Genomic DNA, 19217 nt, shown 5'->3' on the forward strand with positions numbered 1-19217 from the left:
AAGCAGACAACACACAAACTGCGTGTGTCCCTACCCCTTTTTCTTTGCGGGCAGGGAAAACACACAGCCTGAACACTGCCTGCTCTCGCCCAAGACTTCTCTTGAGTGAATCTTTGACAAATGGAGCGTATCAGTGGACAAACAACACTAAATAAGACTCACAAACAGATAGCAACTGACACACACAGAGAGCGCTTGCTGAAAGACATAAGGCTGATGCCGGCTTCGCCGCACGTGCTTTTAAGCTTCCTGGTCTCTGACGTCACCTGCCTATGACGTCTCGCTCTTCCATTCGACTGATTACACATGCGATTCAGAGCGGGTTTACGCTGAGGGCGTTTCCCCAAAGACGTCACCGACGCAGCTCGAGTTCCTGAAGAGGAACCTCATCTCTTCCATGAGCGCTTAACTGCATTCTGCTAATTATTTAAAAATAAATAAAAATAATAATAGGTTTCGATTTTTAATGTTCCTTTTTTGGAAATTCATTAACATTAATTAATTACTTAATTTATTATTTTAGACCAGGGCTATTCAATTGGCGCTGCCCGCGTGCCAAAATTTGGCCCGCCATTCATTTTTATCCGGCCCAAGGGGAAGAGTATGCAGGTCACACATTATACCTTAAATTGTTTTTGAACTCAGTAGTTTGTCCACAAGGGTGGCAACACTGGCCACAAAAGAAAAGGATGAGAGACACAACAACAACAATCGCAAATCAAACATCAATAAATGGCAGCACTGACAAGCACTTGTGTGAGGGGGTTATGACATATCCACAACTCTAGTTTAAAGGAGTAGAAAAGCAGTTGTGTTGTCAGTCATAACTTCTGTCGAGGTATAGTGCAGACACTGGACGAAGATGATTATCGAATGGAGTCTGAAAGGCTGCGCATTCGGCTGATTAATTCATGCATATACATATTCTGGTCCACTTAAAAGTTAAAAATTATATTTTTCAAAACCTACTAAATATTAAAAAATAATGGCTTTTCAATCATACTGTAATGTTGAATTGCTATAATTAATGGCTAAACTTGAGGGAAAAATGCATTTAATAGTGACATAAGTAGCAGTATTGCATTGTTATCAAAAATACAGGCCATTGTTAACAATAGGCTACTTAGTTAAAAGATGCCATTAAACACACATTTAAAATATACCATCTTTATATTGTTTCTACATGAATTTGGAAGTTCAATGTGAAATTATGACAATACAAATATATTAATATGCAGTTAATTACAATTTTTTATATATATAATTAGTTTTCGATTCACAGACAGCATTCATTTTAACCTTTTATAGATGTTGGTGTGATAATATTAGTTAATTTTACTGCTGAATATGCATTTCAGTTTATTTTCTAATTTTAAAGGCCCCTCGAAAGAGATCGGGTAATGCCCCCCAGCCAGCCCCTTGCCCCCCTTCAAATTTCAATTCGATAATTCGTCCTCAAATGAAACTAATTGAATAGCCTGTTTTAGACAGTATTTGAAACTTTTATTTGTTAGCACTTCTTTATTGCCTCCTTAAGATAAATGTTCTTTGTTGTATTCCTCATCATACTGCTGTGAATAAATGTATCTGGTAAATGTATGTAAATATAAGAAGTTTAAGTAATCTTAAGTAAAAGAATTAGATACTGCTTTAGATTATATCATTGTGGAATATAAAATTATTGTCTTACAAGAAAATGTGTTTGTGAAGACATTTTCATGGAGAACAAAGGAAATAAATAAGCTGGGTTAAAAAAAAGAGAGAAAAAAAGGATGTTGCAATTTATTGTCTCAATGCATTTTTTTTTTTATTGGTTTAAAAGAGGAAGTGAATGAGTATGTTCTGCAGTTTTGGTTGTATATGTCTAGAAAAGAACAAGATATATACATCTTAAGTGCGATACTGAAACAACACACAGATCACAATGCCAAGACCTCTTCTCACTTTGATATTGGGTAAAGTTCACTTTTTAATACTTTTTAAATTCACTTTTTTTTCACTTGCTATTTTAAACACAGACAGAAATGAAAGGGTATATCTTCTTAAATGATTAGGAACTGTAGTTGTTTGGTTTTGCCATCTTACTATACTCTTACATACTATTTGAATTATGTCTCCGGTATTTAGTGAGCTGAAACTAGTGGCTTATATTTTCTGGTAACTTTAAACTGAGACACATTAATCATTGGGATGTTTGAGTGGGCATGATTGATTTTTGAAAAAAGACATTCTATATAATTTGAATATTATATAACATTTGACATTTAACAATAATTTGACTTTTGACTGTTCTAAATAACTTTTAGCTGCTTTATAAATGTCCTCATCAGTATGCATTTTTTGTTAAGTTAGCCATGTATATATACACTCTTGAGATGAAGGTGTCATGTTTATTTTCTTTTTATTTTATTAATATAATAAGATAATGATAAACTGTCCATAATGTTAACCACTGGGAGAAAAAACAGACGGGTTGACAAAATAAGATGACTCTAGTCTTGAAGCCTCATTTTAGCACTTTTTTTTTTTTTGCACTTAATTGCTTTGTGTTTTTTTTTTGGATTATATGAATGACTATAAAAAGTAACCTATTATGTCCTGGCAGAAAATGACTCCCTTTGTTTGTTTATTTATTTATTTATTTATACAGTGTAGGTTTAGCTAGTGACTTTTGTCATGGGTGTTTAGAAATATGAAAAAAAAAAATATATATACTACATATATATTTCATATAAAAATACATGAAATCAGTCCTGGAGCAATCCAGAAAAGTAATGGGGTAGAAAGTCACATGTCTTATGAGTTTCTATTTCAAATCTGAAGATTTTGATCTGAGACTATGTCTACCGTCTCTAGCATATATTTAGGCCGAACAATTAGGACCCCCCCCCATACAACCTGAAAGAAAGATAATTGGAATAAGGTTGGCTGAAAGGATGAGAAAGGGATGGACGAGGGTGGGTTCGAGAGAACGAGACTAGCAGTACAGTATAAGGTGACCCGATATATATGGAGGTTTCAGGAAGTCAGGTGATTGTTTGGGGCATGCCCCTGCTCCTGAACATCTGTTAACCAATTAACTCCATTTTCACTATCTAGGGACCACGCCACAAACAAGCTATGAAAACTGTTAGTTGAACAGGGAGTTGGGGGGAGAGTAGAAAGAGGATGAAGGGGTCGAGGGAATGGGATGATGGTCAGGTTGATCAGGGCATCTAGAATTGATGGCTCAGGGAGACTCAGGGTGGGCGGTAGGGGGGGGTACCGTCTCTAGCATATATTTAGGCCAGACAATTAGGACCACCAAAGTTGGGAAGAGCTGATTTAAGCGTGACCTCGGAATGCCTGATCATACAGAGAGGATGCGGAGGCTAAATAGTTCAGGCGTTCGATGGTTAATGCAGGTTCTTGTTTTCGTAAGCGTTTGTTAGTACGAATGTGTGAGAATGAGAGAAAGCTGGGGCAATCGTAGCCAGTGGTTATTCATAGGAGTATTTGATTCCCTGACAAGTAGGTTTAGAAACACACGTGTTGGGATATATTTTCATAATGCTGTGGAGACTGCTCTTGACTTCGGAATCAACCCAGCAGCCACCATATTAACTGGTGAAGTCATTTGAAATTTCTATTTAGGGTGATGCATCAGTGTGTAGTTGGATGCAGCCGGGATGAGAGGTATAGATATTATGTAACAAAATGTTGTTCCATGATGAGAGGTGTTGTTGCGTGGAGGCACATTTCCATTGCGACGGCTGCTGCTTTTGACAGAATGTCTGACGCGAAGGATTTCCTTGAGGTATTATCTGGATGGCATTGTTAAGGTGGCCTAGAAGTCCTGGTAGCTGACGCTTAATACATCTGTTGAGGTTGTTGCGTGCCATTCTGCCTCTCGGTTGCAGGATTGGCCGGCCTCTATGTCAATGATTTAAGGAAAGGTAAATGTTTATTGAGGGGCATTTCTATCAGCATTGGAATAACTGGAGGGGATGGAGCTGCAGCAGAATTGCATGGAGAAGTGCTGAGGTTTAAGGGGGGGGGGGGCTGTAATTGAGCATGCTGAAGCTGTATTTGAGGGGGCTCCACAAGTTCACGTAAAAGAAAATGTTTTTTAAAATGTGAATATACAGCAGTAGAGCAGTAGGGCTCCTGAATGACCTTGGTTGGAATGCTGTAGACGACCTGCTGCTGAATTATTTGTGAGCATAGAGCTACTGAGACAGAAGGTGATGGACTGCTGAAGCGGCCGAGTAGGTGGGGTCGCTATGGCCAAGTATGTACCTGTTGCTAGATGCAGGATGTGCAGGTATTGATGGAGGGATGAAAGGGGAAATGGAATTGGAGGTTGGAGGAGTCCTGGCTGGCCCACGTGAGGTAGGGTCCCTTGGGCACTGGATGAGGCACCTGGAGCTGTTTGAATCATTAGAAAACTGGGAGCCGTATGCTGTAAGCGGCTGAAGGAAGGGTGGAAGAATGATGATGTTGCGATGAAAGGGTGTTTGTGAGTGGGTTTTAAGCCAACTTGTTGATAGATGGCAGGATGAGAGGGTATTGATGAGGGAGAAATGGGACAGACCATTTGGAATAGAATTGTAGGTTGAAAGAGTCCAGACTGCACCTCGTGAGGTAGTGGCGCTGGACGAGGCTTCTGGACTGTAAGGGGTAGCTATTGAGAATTATTAGGATGCATGAGAGTCGTATTGCTGAAAAAAAACGGCTGAAGGAAGGGTGGAAGAATGGATGCTAGGATGAAAGGATGTTTTTGAGTGGGGGAGTTTTGAGGATGAGAGGGTGTTGGTGGAGGGAGGAGGTAAAGTTAGGGAGGGAAAGAGGGAGGGAGAGAGAGTGAGATTGGGAGGTATAGAGAGGGGGAAGAATAAGAAGCTAATAATAGTAGTATATTTTAATTTAATGCCAGGTCAGCATCTTACGCTATTTTCATGGCAAACAATTAAAATATGTATAAGTATAATAAGTATAACAAATACAATAAAACTTCATAAAATTCTAAAACTTTCTAAGTAGAGGTTAGAGATTATTAGAGACACAGGGCCATATTCCTGTAAACAGCTGAAGTCAGGGTGGAAAAAAATGAATGTTGGGATCAAAGGATGTTTGTGACTGGGGTGTGTTGCAAGATGCAGGGAGGGAGGGCAGGAGGGGGAGAATGAATAGAAGATTTGGAAATAGAATTGGAGGTTGAAGGAGACCGACTGGTCTGCATGAGCAAAGACTGTAGAATACCCAAGACGTGTCACTCCTTTAGTTTTTGAATGGGGAAAAAATGCAAGGCTCAATATGGCCGCTCAATTGCAGGAAGCCCCACCTTCTGAATGAAGGAGCTAATCGCTAATCTGAAAGTGAGCATGTCACTTCAGCTGCTGTTAGAAGCGCCCCGCTTGCTATAGAAAACAGTCAGTGGTCTGAGACGTGCGCTTAGGACTGCGCATACGCATTGACAGATCCAGCCTGAATAATTGCGCTTTTAATAAGACTATTTGAGCAAAAAGTAACAACATTTATGACACAGTTGTTGTCAGATTTTTTTTTTTTGTTTTTTTTTTTGGTGATTTCAAATATGAAATTTCTGGCATGAGGGACAGTGAATGGGCATCTGGAATTTAAAAGTAGCTATAGATAATTATTAGAAAACGTGGAGCCATATTGCTGATTGTTTGTTTATTTACTTATTAAGCCATGCCAGCATATGTGGCTATATTTCATGGTGAAAATCAGTTAATACATAAACCAATCCGTACACAAGTCAAGGGGGAACAATTTAGAATGTTCAATTTAACCAGCCTGCGTGTCTTTGGGCTGTGAGCCGTATTGAGTAACCAGCTGAAGGAAAGGGTATAGGAATGGATGTTGGGATGAAAGGATGTTTGTGAGTGGAGTTTTATGAGCAAACTGTGAGCATAGAGAAGAAGAAGAATTTTGGGAGAGCTCAGATTGAGCAAGTCCAGGTGTAATTACTTCTTGCCTGCAGCTAGAGGGAGCTGCTGTCTGATGCTTTGGAGGAGAATTTTCGTGAAGTCACATGTGACGAAAAGTGACTCCCTAGTAGTTGCCGGAAGTGCTGAGGGCTCAAAGTTTGTCATGACAGAAGTTTTATTGATACTGAATATAGTTGAAATAACTATTTATTATCTGTACGATTGAATTGGATACCTTGGATTTAAGTGTGTGTTGAAGGCGACCCATGGTTCAGTTGTCCTCGGCTCTGAACCCTAAAAGATGTGCATTGGGAACGCTGAGGAAGCGTCAGAGAAGCGGCTCACAAGGGGAGCGAGAATTCCATTTCTGCGTCCACCACGCAAACGATGATGGCGATCTCAGCCCGCGGATCCCACTGACAGAGAGGATGGAGACCGGGGAACAGCTCAGAGTCCTTGCGAGATGAGCCTGGGGAGTAGACACTCGTGGTCCGGAATGTGCGCAAACCGAACGCGCGATCTCGCGCTCGGGAAAGGAGAGACTGCAATCGGGGACGATGAGAGGTGATCCTCAAAGTGTCGCCAATGACATTGAATCGAACAGAGCGCACCATCCAGGCCAGGCGAGTCCATCTGTCCTTCGAGAGAACGACACTAGCAGTACGGTATAAGGTGACCCGATATATATGGAGGTGTTAGGAAGTCAGGTGATTGTTGGGGCATGCCCCTGCTCCTGAACATCTGTTAACCAATTAACTCCATATGTATTAAATTGTTCTACAAACTATTTTAGACATTAAACATACCACTGCATAGTTTTTCAAACGATTAGAAAACAATAGAATCTTAGACATCGTATAAGTGATTTATTTGAGCACTAGAAAAATAAAATAATAATAATTTGAGTAATTAAAGACATCGTATAAGTGATTTATTTGATCCATGCCCAATTACAGCACATCCTGAGATTGCTAGAAATACAGCATTCACACCTGATAGATGCTCATATAGTCAATAATTACATGCTGAGTGGCCGGTTATACAGATGGTTATCATACAGATCTATTCATACAGACCGCATTCACACTGATAGCTGAGATGGTAATGGGGGACATGCAGATACAGCCAACATTCCCCACAAAACACACCCACACATATATGAAAAACAGTTTGAATATGAAGAGAAAAAAAAAAGAAAGAATTATTTGTGCCAAAAGCCGTTTCGAAATCCGATAAGTTATATGCCCCCACGCAGATGAACAGCACGCGTCCACGAGCCATCACGAGAGACAGTCAGAATTCAAAATAAACAATCTTCCATGTATCTTTGACTTTTTTTTTAGTGGATGGATGGACTCATTCTGTTTGCTACAAAAACCATGCTGTTTCAGACCTGCCAACCTCTGAACATTTTTTTTGAAGTACCATCAGCATGGCAGGCGGGGGGGTTAGAGTGGGGGGTAAACAGTTTTCTGTTTTACTGTTATTAGCGTTTTACCAGTCCCTCCAGGATTTTTGTGATATTTTGCAAATCGCTGGATTTTATCCCAAAATCAAAGCAGAACTCCGCAAAAATTTTGCAAGATCTCGTATTTTTTTCAGAAATGCCACTGATTTTTCTGCAAAAATTTGGGGCCCTAGAAACTTTATATGATGTCATTCAGAAGAACATTCACCCAAAGAAAAGCCTGCGTCGAAGCAGACCTCGCGTGCTGTGACATGAGTAAAATTAAAAAAGTCGCATTTACCTACAAACAATTAATCCGAAAGACCGTGTAAAACAATATCCGAATGTTTTACATGAAAGTGGAGGCAAGTTGGTTTGCACACCATGTAAACCAATTGTCTTGGAACAACAAAAGAAATAATCTGTGCTCAGTCATTTCTCTTCAGCAAAAACAGAGAAAAATGACTGCTGTGCCTCCAAATACCAAGAAAAATCACCATGACTGAAGCTACTGCATCGAGATCTGTGGTGACTTCTGAAAGAATTGAGGTGAGTAAATTAGTTAAATGTAGACTTGTTGCGGGGCAACCCGATTGAGCCGCACAGCATAGACACGGTGTTATGGTACGTGTCCTAACAAGATTGTGAGTAAATTCCACTCAGTGCTGTTAGCTGTTTGGGTTGTCGGCTTACTGTGCTGGGAAACGAGTGTTGCATGTGATGTTTTTAAATGCTGTAATCATCATGCATACACACCATTACAGTTAGAACCATGTGATCTGTATTGTATTTTATTTATGTTTACTTTACCCATAATGGTGTCAGTTAAAAAAACTTTGTAAACCCAACCCTTAGTCATAATGAAAGCATTCAAACTGAATTTAAAACACATGAATAAAAGAGTAATATTATATAAACTATATGATTTGACCACTTAGATATTATTAAACACCAAAATGGGGGGGGTTGTTAAGTAATTGCATGATTTAAATTTGAAAACTACATGATTTTTATTGACACAAATGAATTTATTTTATTTATTTTGTTTGTTTTCAAAATAACAGATTTGTGTAGAAGACTGGGTCGCCACCATGCACGGCACTTAACATTCACTCAAGCAAAAGTGACCATCCTATAACGAGGAAATCGATAACAAATGGATCAATGGAGGAGCCGTTCCAGGTTTTCACCAGCTCCAGAGAGAGGTATGGTTGGAGCATTATATCACAAGGAGAAAGAAGAACTTGAAGCTGCCTCTTGCTGGAAAACCTGTTTTGATGAGACGCCAGATATAGAGGGAGATGCGTGCTGAACATTCTATTGGCATACATTGGAAAAGGATGAATTTGGTAGAATTTTGTTCTACCTTGCAGACACTGTACTTTCTTGAGAAGTGTGATCATTACACTGTATCCATGGCTGTCGTGAAACTGCCTTCAAGAATACAGCATTTCCAATCAAGACGTCATTGTGTTTGACCATGTGATAATGCTGCCTACATGAAGAAGGCTTTTGTTGCTGCACTTCAGTCCACGATTCCTGAACCTTGCACATAGCGTGGCATGGAGTCTACATCATGAACCTCATAGGGAAAGATTGCTTTTTCGTAAACCATTTCAACAGCAAGCTGAACAATATTCATGTTTAGTTGGTCCCAGATGTTTTAACCAGGCTGGAGCACGTAAACGAGAGATATCTTTCATTCCTCTCCAAAAAAGCTGCGCAGCAGGAAAGAAAGCCACCATGACTACAAATCCAGGTGGGACACTCTTGAAACGCATGCTTTTTAAGCAGTACAGTATTCATCAGAGCACTTTGGGTCTTTACAAGGGTTCATAGAGTTGGAACTGGAGGTAGGTCTAAATCAAATAAAAGTTATTGTACAAGATAAAATTACAAGTAAAATTATTCCTTTATTGACCCACATTAATAGATGTATATAATTAATATATAATTTACATAGATAAAACACCTACTTTTTATCTACACTCAACTAAAGGGATTATTAGGAACACCTGTTCAATTTCTCATTAATGCAATTATCTATTCAACCAATCACATGGCAGTTGCTTCAATGCATTTATAGAGGTGTGGTCCTGGTTAAGACAATCTCTGGGAACTCCAAACTGAACCAAAACGAATGTCAGAAATGGGGGGAAAGAAAGGTGATTTAAGCAATTTTGAGCGGGGCATGGTTGTTGCGTGCCAGACGGGCTGGTCTGAGTATTTCACAATCTGCTCAGTTACTGGAATTTTCATGCACAACCATTTCTAGGGTTTACAAAGAATGGTCTTGAAAAGGGAAACAACCATCCAGTATGCGGCAGGTCCTATGGAAATCATGGACGGACTGGTTTAACCATAACTGTTTAGTTAATTTTTGCTATTTAGTTAATTTTTTTAAAATTTTTATGCTATTTAAAAAAGAAAAAAAATCCAGTACACTTTAATTAAAATTCCAGTACACTTCTGTATAGGGCTGGGCGATATGAGCAAAATTATTCATTACAGTCATGGCCAAAAATTCGGGGGGCACGGGCCATCGTTTGGTAAATATGATCAAAGAAAGGCTGTGAAAATTATTCTGCATTAATCCTTTTGATCTTTTTTTTTTTTTAAATCACAAACAATCTAACCTTTCATTGGATAATAAAATTTAAAATGGGGGGAAAATCTCATTATGTTTTTCTCAAAATACAGGTTGGACGCAATTATGGCAACCCCTAGAAATTCTTATGAATATTAAATATATCTCAGAAGTATATTCCCATTCATATTCACAATTATGAGGCACTCCAGGGTGATTATGAACATGAAATTATCCATCCAGGCTTTCCTGTTTCACAGAAATATAAAACTGAGGGAAGGGAAAACAAAGCCCAGTTCCCTTAATCATCCAATCACAATGAGAAAAAACAAAGAATTATTCTTGATGTGCAGCAAAAAGAAAATTGAGCTTCACAAATTAGTGAAGTGGCTTTAAGAAAAGAGCTAGAGCAGTGAAAATCCCATTTCCACCATCAGGGCAATAATTAAGAATTTCCAATTAACAGAAAAAGTTATAAAATCTGCGTGGAAGAGGATAGTGTCTCTATATCGTGTCTAATGCACAGTGCGAAGGAGAGTTTGAGTGACTTAAGACTCTCCAAGTACCACAGCTGGAGAATTGCAGAAAAAAGTTGAGTCTCGGGGGTCAGAAAAACCTAAAAAAAAATGTCAAACAGAACCTACATCAACACATGTTGTTTTGTGGGAGGGTTTCAAGAAAAAACTCTCCTAGCTCATCCAAAAACAAAATCCATCAGCATTCAGGTATTCAGATACGGGACTGGAACTTCAAATGGGACTGGCTTCTATGGTCAAAAAAAACCCCTCTCATTCAAAACCAAACTCCAGCATATTCATTTGCTAGACATGACTGGGACTTCATATGGCACTGGCACTTACAAATGAAATATATGCTGTATTTTTGATGTTGTGTGGTCCTACATTTCTAATGGAGGTCCTGGACATCTTGTTTCAGACCACATGGCAATCATGGATTCTATTAAATACCATGTAAGGAAATATTAGCTCATTATTTTTGAGAAATCTTAAAGATCTTCGAATCGCTTTAATTGAACTGATTCCAAATTGAATTAGTTTATACTTCATCAACGGTCGTCCAGCGAACGTAAAATTCAGGTAAATCCTTTAAATTCTGTGTTTATATTACTTCATGGCTTAATGAGAATACAAACAGAATGCTTAATTTATAAACTACGAGCTAGGTAGCATAGGATCTGGGCAAAGTTTAATCTTAAAATACACCACACAAGACAATACTTCTTTATAAATGAAACAAGAATTTATTGAGCTACTCTATTACATGGATCTAAAACCTAATGAAACACACACATACATACACACATACATACAAACACAGTTACGTGAAGAGGATTGATAACGGAATTTGAATGAAGTCCCAGGAGTAAGTTATTCGTTGGATCGGCACCAAGAAAAATCAAAAGCAGAGATGTGTCTTATCTTTACTGCTCAAGATCAATCTGCACTTATTTTCAGCAAGGAATGAAATTTGTTTGTTTTACCTTGCATGGTTTGCGCTGAAAAGCGGAGTTGGAGATTTCACTTGTTGCCTCGTCTCAGGGGAATCCCCGCGCCGTTGGATTGGTTGCAGATCTGTCGATTGGATGAGACGTCTTTTGGGGAAAACCCTCCTGGTGATTGGTTGGTTGCCTGGTTACGTAGAAGCTTCGATTTCTTTTGAGAGTTTCGCTGCTTGCAAGACTTCGAAGATTCTTGGCACGTCACGAAGTTTTCAACAGAGTGGTGTTTTTGAGCTCTGGATGACCAAAACGCTAGCAGCGTTGGAGTAGGTAGTTCAAGGCCATGGCGAAGAAGGAAGTGTGCGCTGAATTAGTTCAGGCATTGGGGTTTTTATCCAAGAGGATTTGGTCCATCCCACGTCGCGATCTTTCATTGGGATTTTTTCAATTGGATCTGTTGCAGAACTTAGACATGCCCCGTACTGTTCTCTTTGTGCATTGATTAATAGCATCCTGTGACATTGTCATGTGAGATGAACTCTGGTTTAAATACCTTATAAAGTGTCATAATATGCACCCAATACAGAATTTGGGACATTTCTTTAGCTCTCCAAGTTTAAGCAAACTATAAAAACGTGAGCTTTCGTTCAACACTAAACTTTCTCATGTATCTTACAGACATTTAATAGCACTATCTGCACTAAAACCAGCAAAACATTGATTAATTTGCACCGATTATTACATTATGAACAGCATCAAACATATATAAGACATAAAACATTTATTGTGAATATACTTAAACCTTCAGATTTTCGTCAATGGTGTCCTTTTGAGATCATTTAGTTGAAAAGATCAGTTTGTTGAGGGTCCATTAATTATTTAATGATTCCTGTGGGGCCGCAGCGGTTTCCATTTTACGTTGTGATCATGAGATGCTTCTTGATACACAGGGTCCTTGTCTCTTGTGACAAGAGTTTAATAGTCGTCAACTCTGTTTTAATTGGAAAACAACAAGGCTGACAGGAAGCTTACACGGGATGTCGACGTCACATGATTAGCTCCTGATTAGTTTTCTGATGAGCGGGGTATTTTGGAACAAAAGTCCTCTCTGTGCGGTAATCACGTTGTCACTACTTCTATTAAATGCAGACATACAACGGAGCATTGTTACTCTTAGTTAATAATTAATGGAGTTCTAGATGTGGCAGATGGGAGGAAATAAGGCTCTTTTAAATACTTTGGCAGAAGTAGCCGATTCTGTCAGTTATTGGTGTGACTGTTCACGTTCGATGTCCTACAACCACCCGACGATAAAAAATCCCTAAGTGACTTGACTCTTATAATGGGCCATGTTTGGATCTTCCAACCAACCGTACAATTAATTCAAACACAAACTCTCAAAAACACACACAAAATGGGTTATAGCTGAGCACAAACCAACCGCTTCTGCTAATCTGCCATTCACAGTCCTCTGACCTGAAACCCTATAAGAAAATGAGAAGGAGTGAACTGAGTAAAGGAGAATGCACCATAATTGGAGCTGGGTAAATTCTAAAGGGTCTGAAGTGATTCTGGCATATAACGGAGTATGGTCTCTGATCTCTTGTCAGTGGTTCTCTAACCTCGTCAGGCATTATAGAAGAAAGTTTAGAGCTGTTAAACTGGCAAATGGAGGTTTCAAAAAGTATGGAATAAAAGGGTGGCCATTAATTGTCTGGCCAATGTGTATTAGAGAAAAACATATATTTCATAATGGATTTTCCTTCCCCCATTTTAAATGTCTTATTATCCGAAATGAAAGGTTAGATTTTTGGTGAATTTTTTAAAATCAAAAGATGCAAAAGGATTAAAACAATTGCAGATTAAATTTCACCGCCTTCTTTGATCATGTTTTACCAAGGGTTGCCGATATTTTTGGCCATCACTGAATCTGTATTTTTTGGCTGATTTGCTGTATACGGTGGCCTCCTATATATCAGATTTTGTATTTGCATTAAACAATAAAGTGATGTAAAGCATGTAGGCATATATTATGTGCAAAAAAGGATTAAAAATCACATTACACCTGGTTACATTTGTAACATGGTGCCAATCTACAAACAAAAAATATATATTTTTTTTAAAGCAGGAAGTTCTACTAAACCTAGAAAATGAAAATAATAAAAAGTACAGACTAATTGAGTAAAAAAGGTATTTGATACCCCATTACACTTTACAGTTAGGCTATCATTACAAATACACGTCACTATTGTAGGTTTAAAATTGCTACATATGCCACATTTATTGTCCAACTACAAATGTTCAATAAAATGTATATTTTTAGTCAGTTATTGCGCTCCCCCCATTTTATGCGACTCTGTCTGTTTTGGTGTTGCATGTGTGTGGCAGTGCCCATTCTAAAAATTTAGCGTAGATATCTCTTAAGCAGAAGCTCAGCACTTCTGACAGCAAAATGGAAAATATTTCCATGGGTTTTTAACATTTACAGATGGAGAATACACCTGTGAAAATGTTAGTTATGGCAATAAGGAAAAACAGCACATCTCAAACACATTAAAAGAGCGTGTCTCTGTCAGCCTCAACATTCAGACGCTTTCTGTTAGAGCATTGACGGGGTGAGCATGAAAGCCGCTTTTAAACTGAAAACTCATATAAACTATAGGGATACTAGGAGAAAAATAAAACACAGAACTTATTTACAAGCAAAAAAAAACAACAACAAAAAAAATGCTCTGATTGGTTTTGAAACTACTTCATGTCTTTTCCGGTTTGGCCTTTTGGGAATTGACTGCGCTTGGGACAGGGGCGTCACTCGATTTTTGCGTAGTTTAGAGCACAAATGTACCAGTGTACTTAAATGGGTCAGAATGTGTGAGTCGCTATGCAAACAGCCGTACAGGTTGGAAGTGTCTGCTGTTTTTTATACCAAGATGCAGTTTTTGAGCGTGTACGTTATTCCATAAGGCTAAAACATATTGTCCATGAAGAAAATGAAAAGTAAACAAAGGATATCATCCATATAATCATTATTGCTTCGTGGACTAAAGTGCTCGATGAGGATGTCGTTCAGTGGGACCCTACCTTCTAACTAAATGGGATTTACAGCTGTGGATGTGTTTGTTGCCTCGTTATTACAAGGCAATTGATACTACTGCGTTTTGTTTTGCTGTTTTGTGTGTACTCTTTCCAAATTTAAAAATACATTTTATAAGTTCCTTGAAAAACAGCGATTTCTTTGATTTTGAGGTTTAGACTTATAATGAATATTTTTTGTAAAGTTTAAATTTTTGTCCCTTTTCATTAATTATTTGAAAAACATTGACACGTCAAAAAAAGAAGTTCGTATGCGGGCGCCCATGGGGGTTAAAATAAAGACTTTTTTTAAATTTTAATATAATTTTAAGCTTGCACTGAGTGAGTCTTTCATCTGTAAAAAAGGGACATGTTTCTCAGTTTCAGGAAAAAGCAGAAGCCAAAGAAAAATAAATTGTTTTTTGGGGGGGAGACGGGATTAATCTCGCCAAAAGTTTATGAAAAAATTTCTTTAATCGGCAAAAGTCAGGCCGGGTTCCCCAACTACAGAAAAAGCACCATGCTGTCAAGGGTGAGAAAACAAAAAAAACCCTCTTTTCGTTTTATAAAAAGGAATTTCTAGTCGTGATGGGCTACAAAGTCCCGTATTTAAAATTTATTTTTTGAATAAGGAAAAAAGAAGCTCTGAGAAAAAGAAGCCTTTAAAAAAAAAAAAGGTACAAACCCAAAGAAGTGCAACCAATTTTTCCTTAGAAGAAGTACCGGAGTACTGCACTAGAGCAAAATTTTGGCTTTGTGTATTCCAGGGGAAAGGGAATTTGAGGAAATTTTAAAATGAAAATATTGAAATTTCCAGTTCGATATCTTTAAAAGGAACTATTTGCAAAATTCACTTTACATGTTATTTGGACTAAATGGAAAGTAAAGTCGGTCACTTTTTTTATAAGCGCTTTAAAAAAAAGATTGGAAAAGCAACGAAAAACTTTAAATTAAAAAAACAGTGTGTCAATATGCAAAATGAATTTAAAGGCAGTTCTTTTAAATTCGTGATGTAATATTCAGCTCATTTCATTTTAAAGGGTATTGTGCAATAATTTTGAAATAAGTCAACGAATCACTGAAATAAGTGTCCCCAAAAAGCGCCAGAGGCGACAGGGGGAAAGGGAAAACCAAAACCCATCATGACAGAATGGGAAAAAACCTGGGGTTTTGGCTGGGGTTCCCAAAACCCCACCCTATAATAAAAAAAATCCCCTTGTTTTTTTTGTTTTTTCCCTAATTAAAGCAGTGTCCCCCAAACATTTTTTTCAGCTCTGGTAATGTTACGTCACATTACCACGCCCCGCCCCAAATTGACAGCCCACTCCCTTTTAACTTAGAACCGCACGAGGGGTTTCACAGCGAGGAACAGTCGCAATTGCTGCACTGTGGAAGTTCCCAACGCTTTGGGTTCTGTGTGGATTTTTGAATCCAATGCTCTCCCCTTACCCAAAAATCTAAACGCTAAAGACAAGGGAAAATTTTGTTTTGAAAAAATGCATCCCCCCTATACCGAAACTTTTTGTCTCCCGGGGACATTCCCCTTTTTTTGCTTTAGCAAAATTGCTCCTGAGGAGGAGCAAGCCCCAACTTGTAATCCAGACTCTCCAAAAAAGTAAATATCCTGCGTTGTTTTCCAATTTGCCTTTCTAAAAGAGCTTTTTGGCACCTGTAGGCTAATTTTGTTAAAAGCTACCATCTTTTTTTTCCTGATCTCCTTTCCGTGCTATAAAATGATCTTGAAAGGAATGGGGGTTAAAATAATTAAAAAGAAATGTAAGTGCCCCGGGTCAGTCGAGCCATTTCACAAGTGGGGAAAAATTTTGTATGGCCCCAGAGTTATTTTTTATTGCCCAGCCCCCGTCTTTTTTCATAAAGTGCATTTTTTGCCCATTTGAAATCGTGATACTTTTAAGCAGGCATTTTCTGAAAAGAAAACGGGCTTTACTTATAGTGGGTGTTTATTTGAAAAAAGGCAACCCAATTGCCAAGGTTTGATTTGAAGCTCCACCCCTTCCCTGGCCCCTTTTAAAGGGAAGACGAAAAGGGCCATTTGGCTCATACCCAAAATGGAAATTTTTAACAAGAAATAAAAAATTATCTTAAGGTTTTGATTTAAATTTCCTACCCCTCGGGGACATCGAGATTTTTTTTAATTGTGAAAGGGGTATGGCCCCTTTTTAAAAGGAACACTCCACCGTTTTTTGAAATAGGGCTTTTTCACTTATTTCCTATTAGATAGGTGGGCAAATGCATTTTTGTGTCATGAGCTTTTGTTTTAGTTGAGGGGTCGGCTTAGCTTGTTAGCACAAAAGGGAACCCTTTTGTTGCCAGCTAGCATGGCCGAGTAAAAGTGAAAAAAAAAATTTAAAAAACCCACCAAATTTTATTTCTTGTGGCCTGCGATTCACACGAGTAAAAATAGCGATCCAGATTAACCAGGCATTTCCCTAGGCAGATTTTGACTTGGGACATATTAGGGGGAAGAAAAAGGGCGAACCCCTGCCTTAGGCAAAAGCACTGCACCCTTTTTCGCGCAGAGAAAAAATCACGAAAAACCACATAAAAATCCCAGATTTCCGTAAAAACATTAAACCGGGGGGAATAGTAGCTGCCGGGCTATTTTCCTTACGTACACGAAGGTTCAGGGCTGATTTTGAAAAACGGGGGTTTTTTTCCAAGTAAGAAAACCCACCAGAACCAGAGTTACAAAAGAGGGGTTTTAAAAAACAAAGGGGGAGATTTCGACCCAAACCAAAACCTGAGGGAGGCCAAAACAGAATTGGGGTGGGGGGGAAACTTTCCGGGGAAAAAGGGGCCTGAAGGGGGCATGGCAGAGACCAACCACGCAGTAAAGTGGTGGAATTGGGTAAAAAAATTTCCCCCATCATTCTGGATACTAATTTTTTTTCGGGGGCAAATAAAGGGAAAAAACGAGGAAGGGAAAATGAAGCTTCCAATTGTATTTTTTTACGATTTATAACCCTAATTCCTTACAAAAAGTTTTTCCCCTATGGGTTTCATCGGTTGTGGGGGGCCCTAAAGGGAAACAGGGGCAAAAAAGAAAACCTTTTGTAGGTTTGGGGTCTTTTATTTAAAAATTTTCCAAAGTCCAAAATATTGTTTGGGAAGGGAGGAAAAAAAAATTTCTTAAAAAATAAGTTTTGAACCCTGTTTTGTTTTTTGTTTAAAAACCAATTTTTCCCATCTTTTAATAAAGAATATTTGCGCAGCAAAACGGAAAAAACGAAGGAGAAATAGTTTTTTTTTATTTAAATTGATAAAAAAAATTTTAAAAAATTTTTTAAAAATTTTTTTTTTTTTTTTTTTTTTTTTTTTTATAAAAAATTTTAGGAATTTTAATAATTATCTTTTTTTTTTTGGGTTAGTTTTTTTAACACATCTCCATAAGGTATCTCGGAAATTTTGGGTTTCTTTGTGAAAAAGGGGTTTGAAAATCCACTGTTTTATGTTTTTGGAACAATTTTGGGTTTTGGGAGGCCTAAAATTAAAGCGGTCGGGGAAAGGTTATAATAATTTGGTAAGTCGGATATCTTACCAAAAAAGTTTTTTTAAATTTTAAAACATTTTTTGGGAGATAAAAGTAAAGGCCCAGATTTTAGGTATTTTAAAATCAATAGACATTTTTTGCTAAAATGAAAATGGTTTAGGTTTAGTTTTCAGAGGGGAACAAATTATTCTCCATTTTAGATTAAAAAATAAACATTTTAAATTGGTCATAGGAAAATTTATAAGGGGTATTTTGGTATTCCCCTTTGTTTCTTGGGTTTGTGGTGGTCATGTTTTTCATTGGGGTCCTAAATGGCCAAAAGTGCGTGGCTGCGGGATTGGGTTAAAAATGCAGGGTTCGGCGTACTTAAAACAGGGCGTTGGGAAAACCTGAGTTTTTCCTGTAAAAAAAATTAAAAAATTTCATAGAGTTGAAATGTATACAAGTTACTGAAATGTTCTTGATTGTACAAAAATGGAAAATCAAATTTTGACTATGTAAATGTAGGCCTGGGAAAAAACAGGGCATGGCCCCTCACGTTAGACATACCGTGGGCTTGAAAAGCGCATTTTCTCCCGATCTTTCGAGACGGTGTTTAACACACTTCATAGAGAGCTTTGTAGGCAGGGGATCCCGAGGAAAACCCTTTTTTTCGTTTTTATCTGTGAAGGTCAGCGGGTAGACTTGTATTCATTCCGTTTTCCCCCCATCGATGGCACCAATATGGATGGGGATGGGCCCTGTCTAAGCAAATCCGTAATTACATTAAACAAAAGAATTTTTTTAGACTTAATTAATTCCTTTCAAAAAGAATCTGAAAAAAGCATGCTAAAGTTTTTTTTGCAACTGTCTGTGTAAAAGCAGTTGTACTGTGGGATTTAATTTTCAATAACTTTTACCTTTCATCTCCTTTGAGGAGCGCAGCCCCCACAATGGTTTCTCCGCTTTACCCAGGAGCAAGGTCCTTGCAATGTTTTCGGGGAGAGGCCTAAAAAATTTTTTTTTATTCCTGAATTTTAAAAGAAAAAAGTAGAAGAAATGGCCCTCAGACAATCCCAATAGATTTTTTTTCTCCAAGGACCCGTCAAACACGGTGTCACAGAGAACAAAAAGAAAAAGTATTAGGGGTTTTGCTGTCATTAAAATTTGACTTTCCTTTTTCACTGCTGGGTAAACTGGTGTGCGTGCCCGGGTAGTCCTCTCGCATA

The 19217-nt window shown here is 38.1% G+C and overlaps 1 protein-coding gene across 1 annotated transcript in view; it reads left to right on the forward strand.

The window, feature by feature from the left end:
• The first annotated feature begins 1864 nt into the window (after nt 1-1864).
• Nucleotides 1865-19217, forward strand: part of LOC122144417 (deleted in malignant brain tumors 1 protein-like) — a 46950-nt gene continuing 29597 nt past the window's right edge. The window contains exon 1 of the mRNA XM_042755311.1: nt 1865-1955. The gene's annotated coding sequence lies outside the window, so the exon portion shown is untranslated. The remainder of the gene's footprint in view (nt 1956-19217) is intronic.

This window comes from Cyprinus carpio, unplaced genomic scaffold (assembly GCF_018340385.1).
Source record: "Cyprinus carpio isolate SPL01 unplaced genomic scaffold, ASM1834038v1 S000006662, whole genome shotgun sequence".
Classification (NCBI taxonomy): Eukaryota; Metazoa; Chordata; class Actinopteri; order Cypriniformes; family Cyprinidae; genus Cyprinus; species Cyprinus carpio.